This window comes from Falco rusticolus, chromosome 2 (assembly GCF_015220075.1).
Source record: "Falco rusticolus isolate bFalRus1 chromosome 2, bFalRus1.pri, whole genome shotgun sequence".
Taxonomy (NCBI): domain Eukaryota; kingdom Metazoa; phylum Chordata; class Aves; order Falconiformes; family Falconidae; genus Falco; species Falco rusticolus.
In genome coordinates, this window is record NC_051188.1 from 106,690,143 (window position 1) to 106,714,812 (window position 24,670).

General features: G+C 39.4%; 1 long non-coding RNA gene across 2 annotated transcripts in view; it reads right to left on the reverse strand.

Moving 5' to 3' along the window:
* Window positions 1-24,670, reverse strand: part of LOC119143756 — a 301,625-nt gene that overhangs the window by 241,255 nt on the left and 35,700 nt on the right. The window contains exon 1 of one of the 2 annotated variants that reach the window (XR_005102781.1): window positions 3,602-3,978. The exons of the other annotated variant lie outside the window; for it this stretch is intronic. This is a non-coding gene — a long non-coding RNA (uncharacterized LOC119143756). Of the gene's footprint in view, window positions 1-3,601; window positions 3,979-24,670 lie in introns of those variants that run through there. 2 annotated transcript variants of the gene reach the window in all.

Sequence of the window (24,670 nt, forward strand, 5' to 3'; positions counted from 1 at the left end):
CTTTAAGTTCCTTTCTGCCTTATCACTGTGCCTATCCTCATATCTGATTACTTCTGCTTATTCTCTGTGCCCATTCGTTTTTACCCATGTATTGCAATCACTTAAATCACAAGGCAAATGTTTCTCCTTTCATCTGCACTTTCACCTTCATTGTTACCTTTTGGGACAGTCTTCTGCTGATGGTTTAAATATGTTGCAGGAAATTAAAGTCAGCTTGGGTATTCCAAAGACCAGATCTCTGCTCTCTTTTTTTGTTTTTCATGGACAAGCATGTGTACATTTTCTGTTTCTTGCTCCCTTACTTACTGAACTCCAAAACTCCAATATTGCAATACTGTTGTTGTAGATATTCCCCCGCCCTCCCCCCCTAAAACAGATCTACAGTTCCTGAATTGATAAAGCTTGGAGATCAAAGAAGTTTAAGGCCCAAGTAATCACAGTCACAAAAGAACTTTAAAATGTGATCATAAGTTGTAGCTGAGAAGATGTCAGAAATTTTTCTGTCTTTATCTTAAAAAATTCTTTTAAAAATAAACTGTTTAAAAATTGCTAGGATATAATATAGGTGGGGTTTTTTTCTTCTCAGTTTGTCTTACCAACACTGCGATTCACTGACACCATGAGTGCTACAGTTCTGTTCCTGTCAATTTTCCTTCATCTCTCAGTATAGATATCACCTTGCTGTGACAGCACAGACTAGTTCCTCCCTTTGACAGAAAAATCAACTTAGTCCTGAATTCCCACCCTTTCTCATGTGACAGTAAAGATATCCATAGGTACTGTGGAGACCTGTTTCTGTAATGTACAGATGTCAATAAAATGAACATGTCTAGTAAATAAAGTTTTTCCTCCTTCCACATAGAACTACAGAACAAACCTAAAAGTGAACCTCCAAAATCACTTTTCTATGTTATTCGCAAAACAAATCTGGTTCCTCCTTGACTAAACTTGACTAAATAAATGAAAGTTAAAAAGCAACTGTGTTTTAATCTTTTCAAAACCACTTTTTTCTCTAACTGGTGTCAGAATGTAAAAAGCCAGTATACAGTCTGAGCTCATGATTCTTTGATTTTCTCCAAGAGAAAATAGTATTTGGAAATACACTATTGATGTTTAAACTTCCTGCCAGTCACATTATATTGTGTCAGTCTTCCAATGGTCAGTAAGAACACGGTTAATCATCATTCATATCATTATTGTAGGGGCTTCCATGAATCACAGAACGCAGCTACTGGGAGCAGATATTCTACTTTTAACGATAGATACAGGCATAAAGTCCTCAGTAAATTCTTCGCCTCCTCATTAAGCCCTTTCCCCTTCATCAGGTTGGTCATCAGAGCATGAAGAAATGTTTCATAATCCTCTAATCTGGTGTCACAACACCACTGGTGCATTATTTTGCCAATGAAAACCCCAGAGCACAGAAAAGGCTGATCCTCTGTTTGTGTGGCTATGGAGGAGGTGGCTGCATGCGAGCACCCACCAGCCCCTGCTCCCCAAGTGCCATGCGACCACCAGGAGGTGGCTGGCTCCCCAGCAGTCCAGCCCACCAAAGCTGAGAAGAGACCACCTCCTCAAAGTTTGTTTTTCTTTCAGTTTTTAAGGTTGTAAAGTGCTTCAGCAGGTATTCCTCCATCACAGCATAGCCAAAGAAAAAAGTCATACATTTGTATTCTGTAAGAGAGCACATTTCTTTCCCTCAAAGTGAACCCTGAAACTCTTAAAAGAAAAGCACACCCTTAACTGTGCCAAGGGCACAGCCAAGAATTTTCTTGTAGAAAGTCTAAAGTTTACCCCAAGTCAAAATAGATAGGAATTCAATTCACAGTAAGAAAACAAGAAGTATCAAGTCCATTTAGATCATCCTACAGTGCAGCATTGCCTTCAAATCCGTACTTGTTAGCATTTCTTCGAGACAGTCTTAAAAAGGAAAGGGATGGGGGGAAAATATTTTCAAAACTGATGGGTAAACTCAAGATCTCGAACTGGCAAATAAGAATGGACACAATAGGTGAACAACATGAACTTCTGCACTTGAAAGGGACTGCAATGTCAGAACAACACAGATCTGAAGCATCACCTTATTTTTTAAAACAGGCTTCCTGCTAACTGCTAGTAAGTTTCAGATAAGCATACAAACTTAGGAAGACAGGTCAAGAAACAAGTTGTGACTGTACCCTCTGTGTACAGTTCATCTGATGATTTTCTTACGTTGTATATCAGAATTATTCTATCAAAGAACATTTTTCCCTTTAGCTCTGAATAACTGCTACATAATTCTCAGACTTTTCTTGCACTTTCTGACTTTGGTGATTTTATTTTTTTTTAAAGAAAGCTATTTATTTCGAGAAAGATACAATAAAGATGATTTTATACAGAATCACACTTCTGCTGGAGGAAAACCACTCATTTTTCCTCTAAATTACAGACAGCTTAAAACATCACATACAGAGTAACTTTGACATGCCTCGATGATTTATTGCTCTAAATTTCATCCACTCAGCAGTTTTTGCAAACATATTTCTAATGTTACTGTCAACATGCAATGTTTAATTCTGTTGCTGTGCTAATAAAGCAGCTTTTTCAAAGTCAGTAACTGAAATAATATTATAGCTCAGATCATATTTATTACCATTAGAGTAGATGACTAGTGTATCTAACACAATCTGTTAAAGAACTAGTCCAGATGGATTGTGTTTCCCTCCTTAAGCGAGACAAAAGTTACAAAAGCCTTATTTTCTGTAATTTTACAACTTACCTAAAATTTAGATAGCTCCCTGGTATTTATGGAAATATGTATCCAAGTATAAATCCTTATTCCCTTAGCAGAAATCAGAATCACTGAATCTTGTTTTAAGAAAAATTTATGTGTATCACAACAAAGGAATGCAAAAAAAGCTGCAGGAAGGCTTGAGTAAATAAAATAAGTATGGATAGAATAAAACTGGCTTCCCCCCAAACCCCAAGTTTGTCAAAAGAACAAAGCACACACAAACAGCGTGTAAAACCTGAATTCAAAATACGTTTATAAAAAAGGGATGAAGACACATGTTTTTTCTATTTCAGCTTGAAAAATAAAGGGACACAGCAATGAGTCTTGCTGGCAGGCAGATAACTCATAGGCCCTGACCCTTCGACTCACCAGGAATTCAAACACAAAGCTCTTTTCATAGTGACCGTGCCATACATTCTCAAGATAAGGAAGCAGAATAAGGAGCAATGGAGAGGTGCCACAAAGCACAAACTGCAGAAAAGTGTGCACAGAAATTATGTTCACTTATTCACCTATATGCAGCTGCACACTAAGTGCTGGCTGTAAAACTGTTTCTTTCCAAATCAGAAGCCATGCAGTGTGCCTTTAGAAATGGGACCTGTCTCCTGAAGAAAGCAAAAGCAAAAGACAGAGCAAGCAGCAAGGAAAGGACTATCCCTGTACGCTTCTGTGTAATTCAGAACTGAAGTGCACATCCGGACAAATAATCTGTAACACAATGAGCTCTGCAAAAGGATTGCTGTGGTAAAATGGAAGGGTTTTTAGAAGCAACAAAAATAACTACATTTCAAAAAAAAAAAACCAAAAACATTTCAAATCTGGACTCACCATAAAAAGCAACAGTTGCATGAAGTTAGTGTGTTATTTTCTGCCCTGTTCCACTGCACTTTTTGCCTAGTTGTCCAACACTTGGTAGCTCAGAGCTGCCACACAGAGGCCCCTTCCGTGATCTGGCTTATTTGCCTGTCAGTTTGAGTCTCAGCTTCTGTATGATGCAGCTGTGCACTTTGCTGAAGGTCTAATATAATTTCCATAAGCTTTCTCCCTGCCTGGAGCAAGCAGTTTGTTCTCCCTGCTCAATAAATACTCAGATCACTTTTCTGGTACTCACAGGGATAAAGCTTTAAGTTGTTAAGGAGTTCTAAGTAGTGGGTGGAGAACATAAGCTCAGTACAAGGAAACTCTGCGCATAATCAGAAACTGAGAAACTTCCTCCCTTTCCCCCAACCCCTCCTCTCGCCAGGCGAAGCTGCCAGTGCCTCCTTTACAGAAATTTAGGAATGTAAAGGGAGGACTCAAAGGGGCCCAGTCAGACAAGCCTTTCTCAATCAATTAGCTTGCAGCCATTACTTGTGACCCTAGGTCACACAACATAAGTGTGTGGGGTGTGCCTTTAGGGGTACACCAAAGCTACTTATTAAAACTTACATAACCAAAACTGTTCAAAATCAAATAAACTCTGAAAGCTGGAAAATATTTCCCATGTGCCACAGTTTTGCAGGAGGAAGAGTTTTGAGTAGAGAAATGCTACTTTGTTTTTCCAATAACAAATCATTTGGTGCAGGAAACTTAACTTTTTTGTACTTAAAAAAAAAAAAAAAAAAAAGAGATTGAAATGTGAGATTCACAAGCAGACTTTAAAGTGATATTTGCTTTACAATTATGCAAAAACTACATAATACCGGCATGAGTGATATTTGATGAAGAACATGATCGTGTTTCCTAAAATAAGACTATTGTCTGTAGCTGCAAAGGAATAGATATTTATAGGACTGTTTAATTAATTCATGAAGTTCAGACCACGTATTTCAGTCCTCTGCAAGAAATGAGTTCTGAGCATTTGGATTCCATTCTTCATTTTAATACTCCAGCATAACAAAGCAAACAATTTACTTTTTAAAATGGTCTGGAATATTTAAATACTGCTGTAAGTTACCCTGCATTGAACACACAGGGAGAAGAGGGTGTAACTTACCATGACTCCCGCACAACAAGTTTACACCCCTTGGTGTGCAGGAAAACTTCAAAAAGACCCTCAGCTTCATATCCTGCCAACCCAATGACATGGAGATGATGCCTTGGGAAAACCCATGAGGGAGTCCTGATTTCAAAAGCAGAGCTATGACAACCCCTTTCTGGGCCAGACAAGATCAATGCACTGCAGGGGCAATGCACTTTAATCTCAAGGTGCATCGCAAAGCATCTTTAAGCAGAGCCACAGATCAAGGCTTATACCTAGTCGAAAAAAACCTGTTCAGCCCAAACTTTACTTAAGGTAACTGAGCAACAGCTACACAAAAGCTTGTAAAGGATTCAGGGAAACACATAATATTATAGGAAAGTAGCAATAATGTATTGAAATTCATTGAGGATGTTGTAGACAACCTGCAATCTAAATGTCTCTTCTCCATTAAAATCCCAGTCAAATTCTCTGAACAGGCAGCATGGCTTGTGTTAGCTCAGACATTCATTCCAGAGATCAGATTGCAGGATCAGGGCCACTGAGTAAGTGCCCTGAGGTAAGGATTTTGCTTCTGTCTTGCACATAAGACAGCATTTAATAAATTAGGTCACATTCAAATCCTTGGAAAGCCCCGGCAGTAGAAATAATAATCATAGAAACTTTAATTTTGAATGAAAAAAAAAAAAATGGACTCAGGATTAAGACACTGCACTGGGATTTAGGATATTTGGGTTCTGTTCCTATTTGTGTCTTAGACTGCCTGAATGATTTGTGAGACATTGTTTTATCTTTTGTGAGACATTGTTTTATCACTTGTCTCACAGATGTAAAGCCTTTGCCTACTCAAGTCTATCAATAAAATGTGAGAATAATATTCAGCATATGTATCCCTACAATACTGCCTCACAGTGCATGCTATACATATTGGAATTAAAGCAGTATTGAGTATAAAATATTTATTGCTACAGGACTTCTGAGTAACCAAAACCAAGGAAACTATCTACATCAAATCTCCCAAAACATCATTCAAATCTGTTATGAGCTTCAACATACACATAATCTCCAGGAGATAAATGCCAATCCATGCACATGAATATACATGATATATAGTTAATTCTCTCTTTTAACCAACTAAATGTAAGGTTTCTAGAAAGCTTACAGGGTTGGGCCCTTAAATGACAAGTGGTTGGGGTCCCCAATAGTAGAAAAAAATGGGAAAAAGTGTCTGTCTGGAGACAGGCTGCCTAGAGTGTTGTTCCCAGCAAGTGTTAAGAAATGGAGAACTGACCCCACGTTTGGCCAGTCTCCGTGAACTTCCAGGCTCGGTCAGAGGAGTTACTGTTAATTTCAGGTTTCAGTTTAACCTACAATTCCTAAAGCAAGATGCACCCCAAGCACTCCATTTGAGTATACATTATAGATTCACACACCTTTCTTTTAGAAAGGTTGATATGGAAAATTTACAGCACAAGTAACAAAGAAATTCAAAGGATGTTTTTAATGTAACTTAAAACAATGCTTCCACACTGGAAATAGTAATAGAATAATGGCTCCTCCTGGCACTATTGAGTCCCCTGGCTAAGGGCTCTTCCTTTTCCTGATTGCTGGCTGTAAAATTACACCTCTATTGGCACCACTCCATTTCAGCTAAGCAAAGCCAATGTGAGCCTTTTCAATATAATCTCTAATGAAGAAAGATGCAAAGCTAGAAGGACATGGTCCTCAAACCAAAGACGGTAGCCAGAAATATATAAAACTCCTTCAGCATTGTCAGGGCACTCTCCTATGAGTGAGACTCTTTTTAATGAATAAAAGTAAACACCAACCTAGTGTTCACACTTTTACATTCTAATAAGCATCAGCCCAGAACAGACTGTATTTCAAGGAAGGATAATGTAAGTTTTCACGTATTTTTCCAAATTATGCTCTTTCTTCTCAAAAGTCATGAGTCTGGGAGATACCTACCTTAATTAGCCTTTTTTTTTTCCTTCTAGCTGTCATATATGCTTTCATACTTTTTACATACATATTTACATACATATTTTATTAACAAATAAATCATCACCTAGGGCGCATGCATCTTCCTTCTTGCACGCAAAATTTTCACACTTACTAACTCAGAGATAGCAAGGAGATCAAATGTGCAAGTATTATACAAACTTTTCTTTGTATATGCAGATCTTCAGGCCTGGAATGCATCCGAGTTAAGTGTGATCAATATATGATCATGCTGCGTTAGGGGATCTTTTGTGAATAAAAGGGTTTTCTTATCTGGGTGGTTCTTTTTCTGCATAACACTGGTTAATATAAAAAGCGATACCTGTAACATTAATTCAGGGAATTAGCTCTCCTCCTCTATTATGCTTTTAAATTAAATTATATTCATTTTAGTCAGATAAAAAAGCTATGTGCAAAACACTTGTGGTAGAACTTGTAAAGTTTATAGTGTTGATAGCGGTACTCAGTAAGACATTCATATCTTAAGCCGTGCTCTAAACACTCTACATTAAAAGCAACAGCTTCTTTAAGAAATCAAAACAAAACTAATTCCAGAAAAAAAAAGGAAAAGCTTGCAAATACACTACAGTACTTTGAAACAGATCTTCCACTCTTTAAGCCTTCTTCCCCTGCCTTCCCCCACTCCCTTTTCCTTTCAGGAAACAAAACTCAAGAAGAGAAAGAGAGGGAGAGTCAAAAGGTTACAGCTGGCTTGTAAGTGCAAAGAACGTAAGAGGCCCATTCTTCCCCTTAACACCTGACATCCCAGGGTACATTTTCTTCAGTACTAAGTCTGGTGGATTAGACATGCAGCTCCTTTTGATAACGGAAGCTGTGCAACTCATTCGCCATGCACCGATACTTAAAGTACTCCTCCTACCCCTGCCTCTATAAATTGTTCTCCTCCTGATCCAGAATTACAAACTTAATTAATGGAAATTTGCATTCTGTCATGATCAGACCCAGTTAAATATCTTGTCTAAATCCTGGATAATATATAAAAATTCATTCCTGGCACTCTAATGTTTGAAAAAGTTGCAGTAAAATCAGTAAAATTATGCATTTATTCTTAATTACAAATAAAAGCCAAGAAAGAACAAGATACAAAGCTAATGAATATTAAAACATTGTTAAAAAAAAAAATCCTCCCTGACAACCTTTGTGACAGCGTTATAACATTCATGCCACTATTCTTCGGCGACTCAGAATACACAAGCTTCCGTGTTTTCCACAGCTTAGTGCAGTTAAGTAGAACACACCTAAGGCACATTTGTTGCAACTACAGAACAATGAAAGAGCTAGAGATAAATACAAAATTATCAGCCTTTGCTACACTTTTCCTAGGATGGAGCCCCCCCATATAGCTGAGATCTGCTTGTTTGGCTGGTGCTTAGGAACAAGGAAACAATTACCTCTAATTAGGTGCATAATCGTACACAAAATGGAAAAGGACTGAGAACAAAGTGCATTCTAAACACCAGAAGACTTCAAGCAAAAGAACAAAACAGAAACAAGCTTGATTAAGGTAGAAAAGGTAAAGTTCAAAAAAATCAACATCTAACTGGTCTAGCTGCAACAAAAAGCAAGAGAAAGTGAGACACTGTGATTGCTTGGACTTTCACACAATTAATAAATGCTATGATCTAATTTAAAGATAACTTCTTTTCAAGAAAAGATTCAAGCTCCAAGGTCAAGTTGAGTAAAAGCTTCAAAATAGATTAACAAAACTGAGGGATTGAGAACATAGCAGAAAATGTGAGTTCTTTGCTGTTTGGGCTGCCCTCTGGATCTGGTAGCGTGGTAGCTCTGGGATGTTGCTCACCAGCTGCAACCGAGCAACATCAGTCCCTCCTTCCTCTCCTCCCTCACCTACCCCGTCTTACACACCAGCCAAGTGTTTTCCATTGTGTATACAAGATACTTGTACAAGTTTGAAAGTGCCTTTTTGTTTTGGTTTGGTTTTTAGTACAATGAATATTTAAATTCTGTTTCTTGGTTTTTGCAAATGTCTTAATCCAGTAGCTACTAAGAGAACTCACAAATATTACAGGAAGAATCTGAGAAGGGATAACAAAGATCAAAGAGGCAAATGAAAATTCTGGCGATTGATAGCCAAGTCTCCAGAAACATACCAAGATAACTCTAATTTTTAGGACTCAAATGTGTGAAAAAGCTGATGAAAAGATCTCAGTGAAGATTTAATGGAAGACTGTGAGACCTGCAGCTCCTTTGAAGATTTTATAACCAGCAGGATAAGATTTTTTGAAGAAATTTGTTCTTACAACTTGTTCAGGTGCATTGTGGTGGAAAACTTGCTTCAGCTGGTGTGATTTCCAGGAAATGAAAACAAGTAGGTTTGAGTTTGTCGTCTGGTACCTAATTGAAGGACTAAGGTTGGTTTTTTGTTTTTTGGTTTTTTTTAAGCCACTTGGATCTTAGAAGTATGGGTGAAAGCAAAAATGGAGATTAAAGAGAGTGCAGCCATTCCAGAGACAAGCATTAAATGAGAGTTTAATGAGGTCTGCCCATCACCTCACCAGTAACCTGCCAGGTACCACCACAAAAAAATCCACTAGACCTGCCCATTGGCCAGGATGGTCAGATTCAGCTTTGCTATTCAGATGTGAGGTAACAATCATTTTGACCACATAAAACAGACCAGATATATACATAGACACTGGGGTTTTTTAGCAGTATTTATATTTGTAAAAGATATTCCTATAAAACAAATCTACTGCCAAAAAGACCTTGAAGGGAGAGATACATAAATGAATCCCAGCATCCCCGTCAATATAGCAACAATACGTTTGTATCCAAAAAACTATGCCAGGCTGACTGGGATGAAGGGAGCAAAGGATGAGTGGATATAGGTTAAAGAAAGTTTAGAAGGTAACTCTTAGCTCTGCATGTCCAGCCACAGAGTCTACTGTAAAAAAGAGAGTATCTAGCTCTACTTGATGTAAAGACTTCCTAAAGCACCTCTTTGTTGGAGATCCTGCATCTTCACACACAGCTCATTACATTTATCCATTCACATCTGCAAACCCTACCCTATGTTGCCAGTGTGGACAAGCAGTGAATCTGTTCTTGAAAGTATCTGAATGTCCCAGAAAACGTTACAGAATTTTTAAAATTTAAGTTCATAACATACATGAAAAAACACGGATGGGTAAAACCTCTTTCTGACGTTGCCCACACCAGCATTTAACATGTGCTTGGAGAATAAAAGTCTGGAAAATTGTTACCTACTGCATATCTAGGCACATTTCCCTGACAGAGAACTACAGGGGCAAAAAAAGCTTGGTAATATTTGCTCCTGTTTATTTTCTCTAAATTAAATGCTACTTCGTCTGTGAACTTTTCTTTTTTTTTCCTTTTTTTTTTTTTTTTGTGTGTGTGTGTCATGGAAAACATGACCTTGCTGAAGCTTCTCAGTTAAAAATGAATTCTCAGTAGAAAAATATCCCTAAAGTAGATTCTCTCTCTTACCAGGGAATGCTCCAGCAGTCAACTTCAATTTGCCTTAAAGACAAAAAGGCATCTCTCTAGGGATAAAAATCAATCCCCAAACTGTCAGCAGCAACATACAAAGTTTAGAAATGTGCTTAATTCAGCACAAACAAATGCTTGTAAATTGTCAAGCCAATATGTGAGAAGTGACTCTTCCATTAAATCATGAGCTAACCGAAAAAACTAGAAAGGGGACAAAGACACCACAAGCAGATATATTTTATCCACCTGATACCTATCAAGCACACTAGTACAGAAGAAACAACAAGGAACAATTCTTTACTAATCGATTACTGATTATGCTTAATATTATTTTAATTGCTATTAATCTTTTAAAAGATTTTCACTACTGTTGCGTTCAAGTGCATGCAAAAGAATACCTTCTCCATACAGCTTGGCAAAGAGGAGTAGTTTGGGACTCCATCAACTCAGATTTGCAGTCTGAAGCTGATCCACACTTAGCGACAAGGAAATCAGTTTTCCAGCTTGGAAACATCGTCACAAACTACAACTGCGTGAACGAGGCAAGCCATTGCTGGTGACAGACACGCAGGAGGCATGCCCCTTCCTCCTTCTCCCCTCAAGGCCTGAGCAAGGTTAGGGACCACAGCTGGAAGCTCTTGCCTTTTCTTCTGTGCCTTGTGATACCTGTGGAAACCGCAACACCCTTCTGCCTTCCAAAGGGGTCCTGGCCTCTGCCCAGCAGCAGTCTGACATACTGGAAGCTGTCTCCACACCCAGTGCAGCAGGGTCTGGCTGGACAGTGTGTGGACAGGCAAGGCAACCTTTCCCATCTGGTCATTCTGTCTGCAGTCACTCTGCCTCTGCAGGAAGGGATGGGACTGTTCGGTAGGTTGAGTTCAGGCCTGTACTACACTCTTCCATACCACTGATCAAAACAGACAGGACAGAGACAGAACATACCAACAAAAGGAATAACATAGCGGTGACAACCCTCCACAGAATAGTGAGAACTTGGAATTTCCTTCAATAAATGCAATTCCTACCGTAGCAGATGAGGCCATGATGATCCACACTTGTAAGAAAGAAGAAAAGTCTTGAAACAGTCTCAAGATCTGAGCAGAGCTCCACCCCAGATATCCTTAATCTTTAATGAAACAACTTAATCTTTATGTACCCCAGTTTCTGATCTGTAAAATCTGTCTAGAGTATAAGCTGTTTCAAGCATGGACTTCATTATCATATAGCTTTTGCACAGTAACTATTAAAAGCCTTTAAGTTTTGTTTTTGTGTGTGGCTGTAAACATCAGAAAGTCCTGAAACAAGAACGTGCTATTGTGTTTTGCAAAATGCAGGCTGTATTTTACTTAAAACAAACCCTGCAACAACAACCAAAAAAAACAATAAATCAAAAAACCAACCCCTCCTCAGAAAGGATCTAACACAGACTCAAAGATCAAGTTTCAGTGACTCCTTCAGAGTTCCACTAAAACTTCCCTATGTGTTAAAAATCAAAGGACATCTTCTACAGTATTGAAAAATCCACCATAAATCAGTTAAAATATGAAACCATAAAAACATTTGAAAATATGAAGTCAACGGGAAATGCCAGAAAAGGAAAGTTCCATGCAACAAAAAGGCAAGTGGGGGAGCAACTCAAAGCAAGATCAGTAATAACCAGAGAATAAACAGTGCTATTTGAGGGATCTTTTGTGTAGAATGTAGAAAAAAATAGACCAAGTTCCATGCGGGAGATCCACTGCAAGAAAGACATGACCATGCGTCATTATAATGCTTTTATGTTATTTTCTTTGAGCACAGAAGCACCATGAATTGTGAACTTTTTTTGTAGATCAAGGAAAGAAGGAAAAAACATACCCAATGAGTAAAAACTGTAAGACAAAAGTTGCCATCTCTTTCTGCCGTTACTTTCAGAGGTAACAACACAGATTTCCACACTGACATATCGTGCAATTTCACGTACAAAGTTATAAGTGCCAGAAAAACAATGGCTATTGCTACTTTCTGAATTGCTTTATTATAAAGCTTTCTATGGAGTTTACTGAGGATTGGAAAGGGAGGGAAAAATAATAAATTCCTGATTTATCTTGAAAATCAGTAAGTCTAGTCTATTTGCAGCTGATACTTCAGAATGGTCAGAAATCTTTTCATCACTACTTTACCAAATAAATTTTCTGATACACAAGATCAAAGGCTAAGATTAGCTTAGGAATCCAGCCATCATTTATTTTGGCAGTGTGCATATGTTAGTAGATTTTTTTGGTCCTCCCTAGGATTAACATGACTTTCTGGAGATGGCATGGGGTTCATACAAAAATCTGAAAGCGCAAAGTTACATTGCTTAGTTTAATCAATTAGGAAAGAGAACTAGAACAGCTGAACTATGTTGCATTCAAAAATAAGACTGTTACAGAAGAGAGTAACAATTCATACGCACAGGTATTAGAGATCTTTCTTGTTAGCTGGTTCCATCTTTCAGAAAGTACACCATTACCAGCATTCTCACTGTAACAGTTCTTAATACCAAAAATCTTTCTCCAAAATAAACATATAATTTATTCTCTTAAATTAGTCAAAATTACTAGTTATTGTTATTTGGTTTTCATAACACTGAACCATTTATTTTTTTTACAGGGCTTCTCTGTCCCTTTCACAGAAGATACTGCTTGTTGCTCAGGTCCACAATACGTATCACTATTTTCATTAGGTTCCAAGACGATGACAGTGAAAGTTCAGGCTAAAAGGGCAAATAAATAGGTTCAAGTCTGGATCAAATAAATGGGTGTCTCAGGCATAAACCCCTGCACTTGGAAGGCAGTGATACAAAATCAAGCAGGGCAGTCCATACTGCCTAGAGTGCTTGTTGCTGTTTGCGCACACCTTCAAGCACTGTCATATTTTCAGTCTTTTCTTTGTATCTGAGCCAGAACCTCTCTGATTTTACAGACATGGAGTCTGTCACCTCTTGCAGTGTCAAGAGCTGCAGTCCTAAGCACAGGGTTACCAGGGTTAAGCCAGCAATTCTGCAGGAATTATCAGTGTTTAACAGTTTTGTTTTAATACCTTTGGAGAATTCCTGATTCTGCAAGCCTGAATCCGTGCCCCATGCCTTGAGGAACTGATGGGATGGGGGAAGACTCCAGGGGCAGCTCATGAGCAGGCTACAATCACAGCTTGCAGGAATGCTGCTGCAGTGAGCTGAGGAGAGCATACAGCTGGGACCTGCAGCCATTCTGATGGCAGCCTTAGAGGAACCCTATGGGATTTTTGTTTCATCAGCCAGGGATCTGAGTTACTCTGAAATAACAGAATCCTGCCAGTGGTCCTAAGAGCTAGATTGCAGACCACATCTCAACTGCTGGCAAACCATTTACAGCTCCAGAGTTGTATATTACCAAGATACTGCCAGCAAAAGGAAAAATGAAAGCCTGTGCTTGTTCTCTTCATAGTACAACTTCCATCATATGCTTTCACAGTGTGCAGCCTGCTCATCATGTGTGCTGGACCGTGCTGCAATAGGGAAGGCAATGGGGACTGTGACCCTAAAACCTTACCCTAGAGGCCTATGAGGAAAACAGGTTGAAGATTTCCTCAGGGAAATCCTTGCCTGGGCTTACTAAGGGGTAACTAGAAGGCTGTTGTGTTTTCCCTGTCCACTGCATGAGAGCCAGACAGAGCCTGAACAACTACTGTTTGATTTGGGTTAAGAGTCAGACACCACCTGGGGCAACGTCCAGACTGCAGCCAGGGATACTATTTCCGGAAACACAAAGGACAGGTGGGAATTTGCAAATGGTAACACTTTATACATTTAGAGCACCGCTGTGTTTCAGTGCAAACCATTAAAACGCAAGCATACAGCATTACTCAGGGTGATTTTTTGCATCGGACCGTAGCAATATTGAGGGCAGAGTCTATCTCCAAGCTCATCAATTTTTCACAACAGCTGATATTCCCATGCTCAGGGATGCAAATACTGCCTTATTTTTTGTGGTATTCCAATTTTAGTCTGTCAGATAAATGTGCACCACGTCATTCAGTGAGAGAGCATGGAGGTAGTGAAAGGGGGCTGCTGTATGACTCAAAAAGGGTGTTACTTTCAGAACTCCAGTATTTCAGTTATGGCTGTGATACTGGTTTCTTTTGTTATATGATTGGGGGTGGGGTGGGGTGGGGAGTCGTGGAGCGGGATAGCTGCAGGTCATTGGTAATTGTGGTAATGCAGAGCTGTGGAGGAAAAAAAAAGTATGCTCTGATTTCTGAAGTATGCATGTCCTGTGCAGAACCTTCATTTCATCTTATCAGTAAGGACAACACGTATGTGGACAAAAACTGTTCTCTGAAAGCACTAAATGTTTTGTGAAACAAGCTAACCTCCATAAAATGAATGTATTTTTTCTGCTTAGCAAACAACCAAACATTTGTCATTGCTGCTTGTTAGTCATTTGTATGTTCAAGGGTAAATGGAGGTAAAGAAAATTTGCTCAACTTCTAATTTGGACAATATATTTTATCACCTTTGACTGCCTGGCTTAAAATACTAGGTAAGTACATTACTCATTTCTTAATTTAGTGCTACTTCAGTGACCCTATTCATGCTGAATGGGCTGATGGCTTCAAGTTCATGATGTTATTTCCACCCTGCCTGAATGACTGAAACTTTGCAAACAGAACAACAATACAAGAAATAAACTTCTTAAATGCAAGGATTCTGGGAAGATAATAATCCATAATACATTTTCTGACATTATCATGATCTAGGAACAATTCCAAATGTAGGAAGACCATGTGTTACTATGCTTTTATAATAAACAGAACTTCACAAACCTACTCAAAAATCAATGTATTTTTAATATTTAAGCAGCATTCATTTATACCCTTTCTGGCCTAACAAATAGAAAAATTGGCAGAGCAAAGGTACTTACACATGCTGGGCATGGACATGAGAAAGTTTTGTCTTTAAGGAATACACACACCCTCTTTTTCCCTTTTCCAGTGCAATCCCTCAACTGGAGTGGTTATTCATCACTCGACACCTCAGATTATCAGACTATTGCTTAGTGAACGTTCTCTTCGTGTTTATGTCTGAAGGAAAGCTGAAGTGATTTCAGAGTTTAAAATGCCCGGTAGCTTTCAAAATGGCCTACAAAAGCCCTGAGGAGTGCCGTTCCCTAGCCATAGCTCAGGTCTAGCATTACAAGATGCACAGCAAAATTCTACATATGCTATTACAAACGTGCCCTAAACTTCGACCCAGAGGGACCATCTTTAAGGTTGAGAGAGCACTTCACTCTCCCTTCCTCTACAGACCTTTGGCTCTCTGCTGAGGCTGCTAGCCAGGGTGCCAATTAGTGCCAGCTGATTGCTCTTCTGATGTGCACACCTCTCTAGGAACCAGACTGAAGCTACCAACTCATTTCATATAGGTCATTGGGTGTTGACAACTTTGTAAGAGATTGACTAAGGCCCAATTTGGACCAGCAATTTAGCAGGAAGGTCCTATATCCCACTGCCCTTCAACCTCCCTCACGTATGTAATTTTAATATAGCAACTTTTAGCCCACAAATTGACTACAGTTTCAGAGAGAGGGGCATTAGAAAACTCCAGAAGCAAGTACATTTACAAAGACTTCCATAAAGTGTTATTGCAAAATTAAACTGTGCCTTACCCCCTTAACCTTTTGCTATGTAGAATGCATTTAAAGGATTTCATTAGGGCCAGAGGCTGTGGCTTACATTTCTGTGGCTAAGTGAAATGAATCATGGAAGAAATTGGCTTAATTGGGGATTCCAATAAAATACTAGTTTTAGAACCAGTGAGTCAACAAAGATTTAGCCACTTCAAAATGTTTAAGACACGAATGGGAAAGTTGTATTTTGTTTTAGAATAAGAAAAAAAATACATAATTATAAAGCCTTCCACAATCTATTCTAACAAATCCACTTCTACAAAACTGTAAGAAAAAGGAGTGGGAGAATCATTTCTCAAAAGTACATATCAATTTAGGCCACAGGATACCCACAGTAGTTGCATGTTCACTGCTGTTAATACCATAAAGTGTATTATGTAGTACAACAATGTATATATTATTTAAGCTGGAATCACCAATTTTACTAGCTAAACTTCTGCCAAATACTTACAGCTCCTACATAGTTTATTCTAGTGCCAGTCACTAGCAGTGGGACAACCACCCTGTGATGGTTTCTTTTTCCTACATTATCATTCCTAATGTTACTCTGGAATGGAAATGGGATGCAGACAGCATGTGCAGTCTGGAGACTTTAGGAAGGAGAAAAACACCCTTTCACGCATCGTGAACAAAGATCCTCCATCTCAGACTGATTTCTTTCAATAACTTCACCACCTTAGCCAATCTGCAAGAGGTGCAATAACATTTTTTTAACCACAACATTAAATGGGTACAATCACAGTGTACACATCTGGCATAAAGCAATGCCATGACTGCAGCCATGGCAAAGGAACTGTATTGATAGGTCATAGCAGTTGCTACAATTGTATAATTTTCACATGCAGTCAGGGCTGCCATTATTATAACATGAAGGTGTTACAAACTGTCTTTGTATCTAATCCAGCTCATCCACATCTGTACTCTGGAGGTATGTAAACAGTCAGCAAAAATAGGATATCTGTTCAGCAGTGTCAGCCACTTGAGGTACTCGTTTCCTTCACTCCTGTTCATCTTTGACAGATGATTGTAATGCAATAGCTCAAAGGAGATAGGAAACAGGAGACAGAGACACCCCCGCAGGGCTCCACTGAGTTTCAAAGGTGCTAGCTAGCAGCAAGAGATACAGTAAATGAAAAAACTAGCATGGCAAGAAGCACAATCTTCAGGGCTAAATATATATGGTATATCTTGTGAAGGGTCGTAATATAGCAGATCTCCTGCTGGAGAACAGCTGTATAGTAAAGCTTTATATTGAAGAGTTAAGTTGGTTAAGCTTGTTTAAAAAAAAAAAACAACAACTTTCTGTAGTGTGTGCCACGTGCAGAAGGGCATGAGAAAGCAGTTGGGGACTTTTGTGTTTTCTTGCTCCCAGCACTCAGAGCACCCCACAGCCAAGTGAAAACAGGACCTGCTCCCTGCTTGTATTGGGGCCAGGTTACAGACAACAAGGGACACGTGAAAATTACAATATTACATTTCCTCTAATCCTGTCCCTTTCAGCATAACGTGATTGCTCGGAGTCCTGGACTTTACAAAGGGACCTGAGTCTGCACTTTGTGGCACCTAAGGTAACCACTTTGCCTATGACTCATGCTAGTATCAGCATTTTACATCTACTTTGCTCAGGTTTAAATACCCACAGTAAAATATCAGGCAACAAAGAATGAAAATTAAAAGGATTCTGTCTATTGTTCATGTTTCTTGAAGACTAAGCTGAGGAGAGGTGGTCCAATGCCTTTTATACCGAAAGAAGACACAGCAATCGTCATACTGAATTGAAGACCTCAGGACTGGCCTTTACTTGCATGGATGGGAGAAGCCCACCTCTGTTCTGGATATTTGTACTTTACAAGGAGGACTTCACAATATCATAACAAAGAGGGGGCTCTTGCTACCAGATCACATTCTATGTATTATCCAGAGCTGTATCTATTAAAAACTAAATTAAATCAAGTGAACAAGTACCTTCTGGTACATAGGTGGGAAAAGACTACTTATAGAAAATAATTTGTTGTAAGAGGAAGCTGGACACATTCTATTAGAGGAATGACATTGTTAACACAATGAATAAATGTTAATTAAAACTGCCTGTTCATGGACATGGCAGATAAATCCTGAAAGTCTTTAAGTCAAGCCTGATCATCTTTTTAAAATCTGTGTTAGAGCGCAACAGAAGAGATGAGCTTGAGACAGCTTTATTTAGTGTGGCACTATGGCCTTTGCTAGGTCATGGGGTCAGAGAATATCAGTCACCAGTGCTGCCTTTTCTGATGGCTTTAATCTTTGAAACCTTCCAGTGAAACTGTGTGACCCATCGTTAGCAAAATGCATGAAAAATGGCTGAAGTGCCTATTTGGTTGCACGTCACATCATAAATTACCAACAGGGCTGTTCTGACCAACGAGTTTTCACTGAAATTAACCAAGAAAAAAAATGAGGAAACAGGGTTCCCACTGTCACCACTGCCTATCAGCAGAGATCACCACAATGAGCTTACGCTCCGGGTCACCCAGCCAGGCCTCTGCCCTCAGGAGCAGTCACGCAGCTCTGCCAGACCAGCCACCACTGCTGCATGGACAAGCAGCTTGTGCTGTGATCTGCTGGCCAGAGGGGTAGGCTGCCCATCCGTGTCACTCATCTGCCAACAGGATGGAGCTCTCCTCCCATCCTTCTGAAATCACCTTCACTGAGCTCCCCAGACAGCTCTTGTAAAGCACCAGCACTAACACCTGGCTGCCTTATGGACTTGAAGGCATAAGACAGTGGTGACTGTGTCTGACCCCACAGGAAAACAGAGGATTTCAGAAAGAAAAGACCAAGAACACCTTGGATCAGGAAGACCGTGTCGGGGCACAGCATGCAGGGCCTGATGTAGCTACAGGAATTTGGTACCCACAGCAGTGTGGGTTTCCCTGCCAGCAGCACCAGTGGAAGGCACAGCCTGGAAATGTGCCTCTTCCCCCAGGGTACAAGCAGGGCTCCATGACCTCCTCCTGCCTCACTACCTCTCACAGCACCACCTCTCAGACCACAGACAGGACTAAATTCCAGTTTTACATAATCTCCATAAAAAAGTTTCACTTTAGAAGTGAGTTTATAGTTAAGGTTGTTCAAATACCTTTATTCATAAAAATGGACATATTAAAAAAGACATTATTGAAGAGATATTCCTCCTCAAGCCAAGACACTGAAATCAAGCCAAACATAAAAGACAAGGAAAACACGTTATAACTCACTCAATAGTGTAACAAAATGTTATCACTGCAGAAAAACACAAAAGTAATAAAAGTAACTTTGACCCTAGTAGCTTTCAAACTGTTAGGCGTCGATGGAAATTTTCTAACCTGATTTAAAAAACCTATTCTGCTCTGCAACCTCCTTTTACCTCCCTCTTTGATATGAAATTTCAAAAGCCTCCAGCATTTTTTCAAAGTCCAAGATGAAGTTCAAGAAATGAATCTATCAGTTGTTGAAACATTACCTTAAATAGTGACAATACTTTAATAATCTCCACAGCCACTACCATTCTTTTACACCTTTTAGGAAGGTTTCCCAACATGTGGGAGTGAATTAGGAGCTAAACATCTTTGTGAAGACAATTTGAGCAGCAAATTAGAGTATGGTTCCTAAATCACTTGAGAATGTAAATCAAGCTTCCTGGTCATTTGATCCCCTAACAGTGTTATTTACCTCCCTACCTTTATTTAGATTGAAGGTATATGCCAGTTTATTTTCATAGCAGAAGACAGCAGCTGTAATGCAGACTCCAGAACACATTTTAAAATTAGTATTTCTGAGGTTCCCTTTCTTTCACTGTCCCATTGCAACCATGCTGGGGAGAAACCAAAATACAGTTGAATGGTGAAAAAAAGGGATGCTACAGATAGAAATCACAGCTTGTATTCTGTATCCTGCAAGTGTATTCCAGGCCAAATTACAAAGTCAAAAATAGACATCTTTTGTTTCCTGACACATACAAATGGGGTGAATTATTCTGCTTTGTGAATTACATCTTCAACCTTTTTCTCTGGGTTAGTTTGCTGGATTTCAATGTTTAAACATCTTACAAGCAGGAAAACAAGGCAAGAAGGCAGCTGAGTCCACTGGCTGATCTAAAGAAGGTTTCTCAGCTTATCACACCCACACAACACCATCTGCAAATCTTCCATGTCTCTTCAACAGTTTAGAGAGCAGTTTGCAAGCTCACAAAATTCTGCACACAAGTTGCATAGAAAGGCAAAAGGTGGTGCAGCTATCCACATAGCATTGCAGTGTGCTTGCTGTTGAGTCTAATGCTTCTGGAAAGATGCAGCTCATCACCCCGTCTGACTTTGCGGAGCATGTGCACTAAGTCTGACACTTCCTGAGCATCAGGAAGCAAGCTCACTCAGCACATGCCATAAAGTTGTTTTGTTTACATGCAGTGAAATGCAGAACTGAGGAACAAAACCACAGAAACACCATTCTTCTTCATAAGAAAGGTGAGATTGTGTTAAGAAAAGTGACCGTAGAAGCCATATGAACCTCTAACCAGAGAAAACAGACACATTCCTACATAAGTTTTTGCTCTCAAACAGCTGAGTTCCTTGCTCCTTGTGGCAGGAAGTGGATTTCACTTCTATTCAATTTACTCAAGGAGCTAAAGAGAAAAAAAAAAATCACAATTAAACCATATTTTAGAATCTTACCTGGAACTGTAGAACCTTCCTTACTAGAAATTGCTAGCCTTCTATTTCTGAGGGTACCTGGATTGTTTCCTTTTTATTTTTACAAACACATGTTGAGCAATATCAGTCAGGCCACAGAATCCAGTACATATGTACCAGGAAATCGCAGAATTAATGTGCAATCTAATCGCAGCCTAAATGCTTATCTAAGCTTGATTAATAACTAGTTCATGATGCAGGCTTGTAATACATAGCGCTAATGTTGCCTTATTTAATGCACAAGATAGACAATGCTCATTTAAGAGCAGCTTGCTCTGCAGTATTTTCTTTTGTCCCTTGCTCATATTATAATCCTTTGTAGCGGGTTTATTTCCTATACGTGGTTCAAAACCTGCTCTGAAGACAAATTTATTTACTTTGTCCAGGCATATGTTTGGTGCTGATCATTAGAGGATACAAGTAATTCAGACGTATTATTTTTACTGAAGTCTTGAAAAAGCCTGCATCTGCCTTTTACAGATGACAAAAGATGTGCACTGAGATTACAGTCAGAGAGATACAGGTACACAAAACCTGAGACATCTGGCACATCAACTGGAATAGTAGATAGCACTATTCATTATTCTGTAGAGTCAAACCACAAGTCTCTAGTGGCTTCAGGAGTAGATGTGGGTGTTCAACACTTCTGATTAATCAGTGTAGGATCTCACAGTCAGCACGCAGAAGGTGGGGAATACACACATGATATGAAAAATTTAGTGACTTTATTAAACCTCAGTGGCAGAGACAAGACTACAGTCCTATTTTTCAGTCTTATCTAACTTCTCACCTATGTATTTCCTTTCCTGTGGTCTTTGATTTATCTACTACACACCATCCAGCTGCCAGAAATGAACAGTCTCTTCCACTGCACAAGCCTATGTATCCCTAGGCAGGTCTGACTTGTAGTCTGGATAAAGCAGAAATCCCACGGGAGGTAAGGACATGGGGAGAGAGAAAGAGGCAGTACATGACTACATAGTTAAAGACTGAGTTGTAATGCACATGAACAAATGAGCTATCTTAAACAACCTCAAACCTGCCATTTTATAATGAGTACTCCACTTTGCTACTTTAAAAATATTCTTCCTATATTATTTTTTCATGCCATTGCCATACAAAATCTTGTGCTCTATTTGTCAAAGAAGTCTTATGCTATAAGATAATCATGGAAGGGCAACAGAGGACTAGAAGAATAATATTTTCACATATAACTGTTTTACTTTATGCTTTGCTTTTTACTTAAGGTATTGTTGGGTTTGGGTAGGTTTTTGGTTTTTTTGGGGGGAGGGGGTAGGTGTTGTTTTTTATTTAAAATATGGAACGAATTTCATGTGTGTGCTTTCACGAAAAATCATGCATGCTAAACAGTCCCTTATTTTAATAAGAATTTTTTTTCCTTTGTATTTTTTGAAGAATAAATCTGCAGTCTCATTTAAGCACTGAGATTTGGATCACTTAAAAATATTGGACAAGAAATGAAAGCTAGCTGAACATCTGAATAACCAAGATGTACCACCCACAGCAGGACTCTGATACTGTAGGCACATTGCAAAAAAACAGTATCACCTAAAGGACTTCATCAAAAGAAACACATTCAAATTCCTACAATGCATTTCTCTTATTGTCATTAGCATTTTGCATTTTTGTCTGTGGACTGGATGGAATTTCTTTTCAGTTTAGACGGTGGAAAAATATCCTGGCTCCTTCCAGCAAAAAGTTGCATCGTATATAGCCCAGGCTACGCGGGCAGCCTGGCCGGCGGTCTGCTGCTCCCCGGGGAGCTGGGCTGGGGTCCGTGTGGGGGAGGCGGGTGCCCCCGGCCACGCTGCGCTCCAGCGCCGGGCCAGGAGCATCCTCTAGCGGCCAGCGCCTCAGGAAGGCCCTCCGGCCCCCAGAAACAAGAATCTTCTGGAAAACGGAGAGAAATCAGCAACTGGCGGAAATAGGCAGAAGCCAAGAGGATACTCGCAAAATGAAGGATATTTTGCCCTGCCTCATGTATGCCCTCACGTCAGACTAAATGGAAGACAGTTCTCTTCTGGGCCTTGAGTAGCACAGAGACCCATTTCCCTCTCTGCTCTGGCATACCCTCGTCACCAAGGTCCCAACTCAGCAGTGCTTTGGCGTGGAAGAAAACAACAAAAGAAAGAAACAAAAACCAAACACAAGAAAAAAAAAACCCAACACTTACACCCCCACCCCCCCTAAAAAAATACCCTGCCAAATCAAACCAAACCAAAACACCCTGCAAATCCAACTAGTTTTAAAGTCCTATATGAATGAAGATGAGATATATGCTGAGAGATATAGGTGGGAATTGTGTACAAAAAACTGTGTGCAGTGTGTTACATTTGTATTAATTTTGTAGCCACTTCGCTTAAACAATAGCCGCATTAGATTCTAATCAACATAGGGTGAAAAAATAAGGGGCTGAATGTGAAAGAAAGGAAAAAGAGCAATCACATTTGCTTGCCATTTTCCCAGCCCATTAAACAATGTTATTGTCGTTAAAAAAAAAATTAAAAATTGCCCAGTCACACAGCCCTAATTTAACAACTTGGGTGCTTTACAGATTTTGGCACAGATGTGGACTGGTTTGGTTCTCTATACTATGGTCTAGGATTAAGGCAAGTAAATGTCTACAGTGGATACACACTGGCTGAGAACATGTATTAGTTTGTTAGGGCATAAATCACAGAGCAAGGTCAAACACCTAGAATGCAAAGCACAAGTGCATAATGTCTTACAGGTCATGAGGATCCGGGATCAGAAATGGCCACCTCGAGAGCTGCAGGATGAGGAAAATGACCAAGAGCACACTGGGGTTTGGTAGTGATCCTGGCTCTTGTGAGGCTCCCAGCCTCACAACTGCAGTCTTTTCTTTTTCGTTTGATCGACTGCTTTCTCTTTGGTGGCATTTGCCCTCGAAACACATCAAAGCCTAACACATTCGCCTGGACTACTCTTAGTATTCTAACACAGTCTGGCCATGCCTGGCTTAGGAAAATAGGTAGCATACTTTGACAGGTATATGGACAACGGCAGACAGTATATTTAGCAAAATGATTATGTTTGAAGTCTAAGCAAAGCTTAAAATTTGTCATGTCCTAATGGATAATCACAATAAAATTTGGTTATTTACCTTAGGTTTCTGCTGAGGATCATTTTAGTGAAATTTTGCCATGTTTTTAAGCAAACTGCCTTCTCATGAAAGGAAAGTATGACTCAGTTTTCTTCCATTTCTGACTGGATGCAGTTAGGGACAGGGGAGACCACTATGCCAGGAGCAATGACTAAGCAACTGTGTATCTTTGTGGATTAGCCATGACCTGCACACCATGAGTGGCACATATGTAACCTGCGCTCCAGCAATCTCAGCCAGACTCTACTGCCCAAAGGTGCTGGCCCTAATATACCCATCACCAAAGAGCAGTAGATAAAGAAATTTAAGTATTCCTAATGTTCACTAGACCTGCAAGACTCACACCAAGCGCAGTGTGTTGAGAGCAGTATGTCTGCTGGTTAAAAGCAAGGAAACAGAGTAGGAAATTAATGTTTGGTTTTGACACTAAGGGAACTCTACCAGATCTGCCATGCCTTCTTTTGTTCATGATACAGCTTTTGTTGTAGGAAATAATAAAAGCAAAAAAGAATAGCAAAAAGACTCTCTATGAATACAAAATTACTTGTGTAGCCAAAAGGGTAGGGAGAGTTATAGAAGGTCTTGTCATGTCAAATCATCAGCTTGTAAACTAACAAGTGAAAATAATTGTTGATAAATGTAAAGTAGTGCACTTGAGAAAAACTGACTCAAATAGCCATAACATGTTTATGCATATATATCGGCATGTAACTGTATACATACCCTGTGTACCGCATACACACACAATCTTAATTGGCTATTACAATTTAGGACAGTTATTGTCTGTAATCCCATAAGAATATCAATTCTATGTTCAGTAGGAGTCACAAAGACAAACAGAATATTAGAAACTTACTAGAAAAAGGACAGGGAAAAAAGATAGAAAGCCATTATGATAAAGAT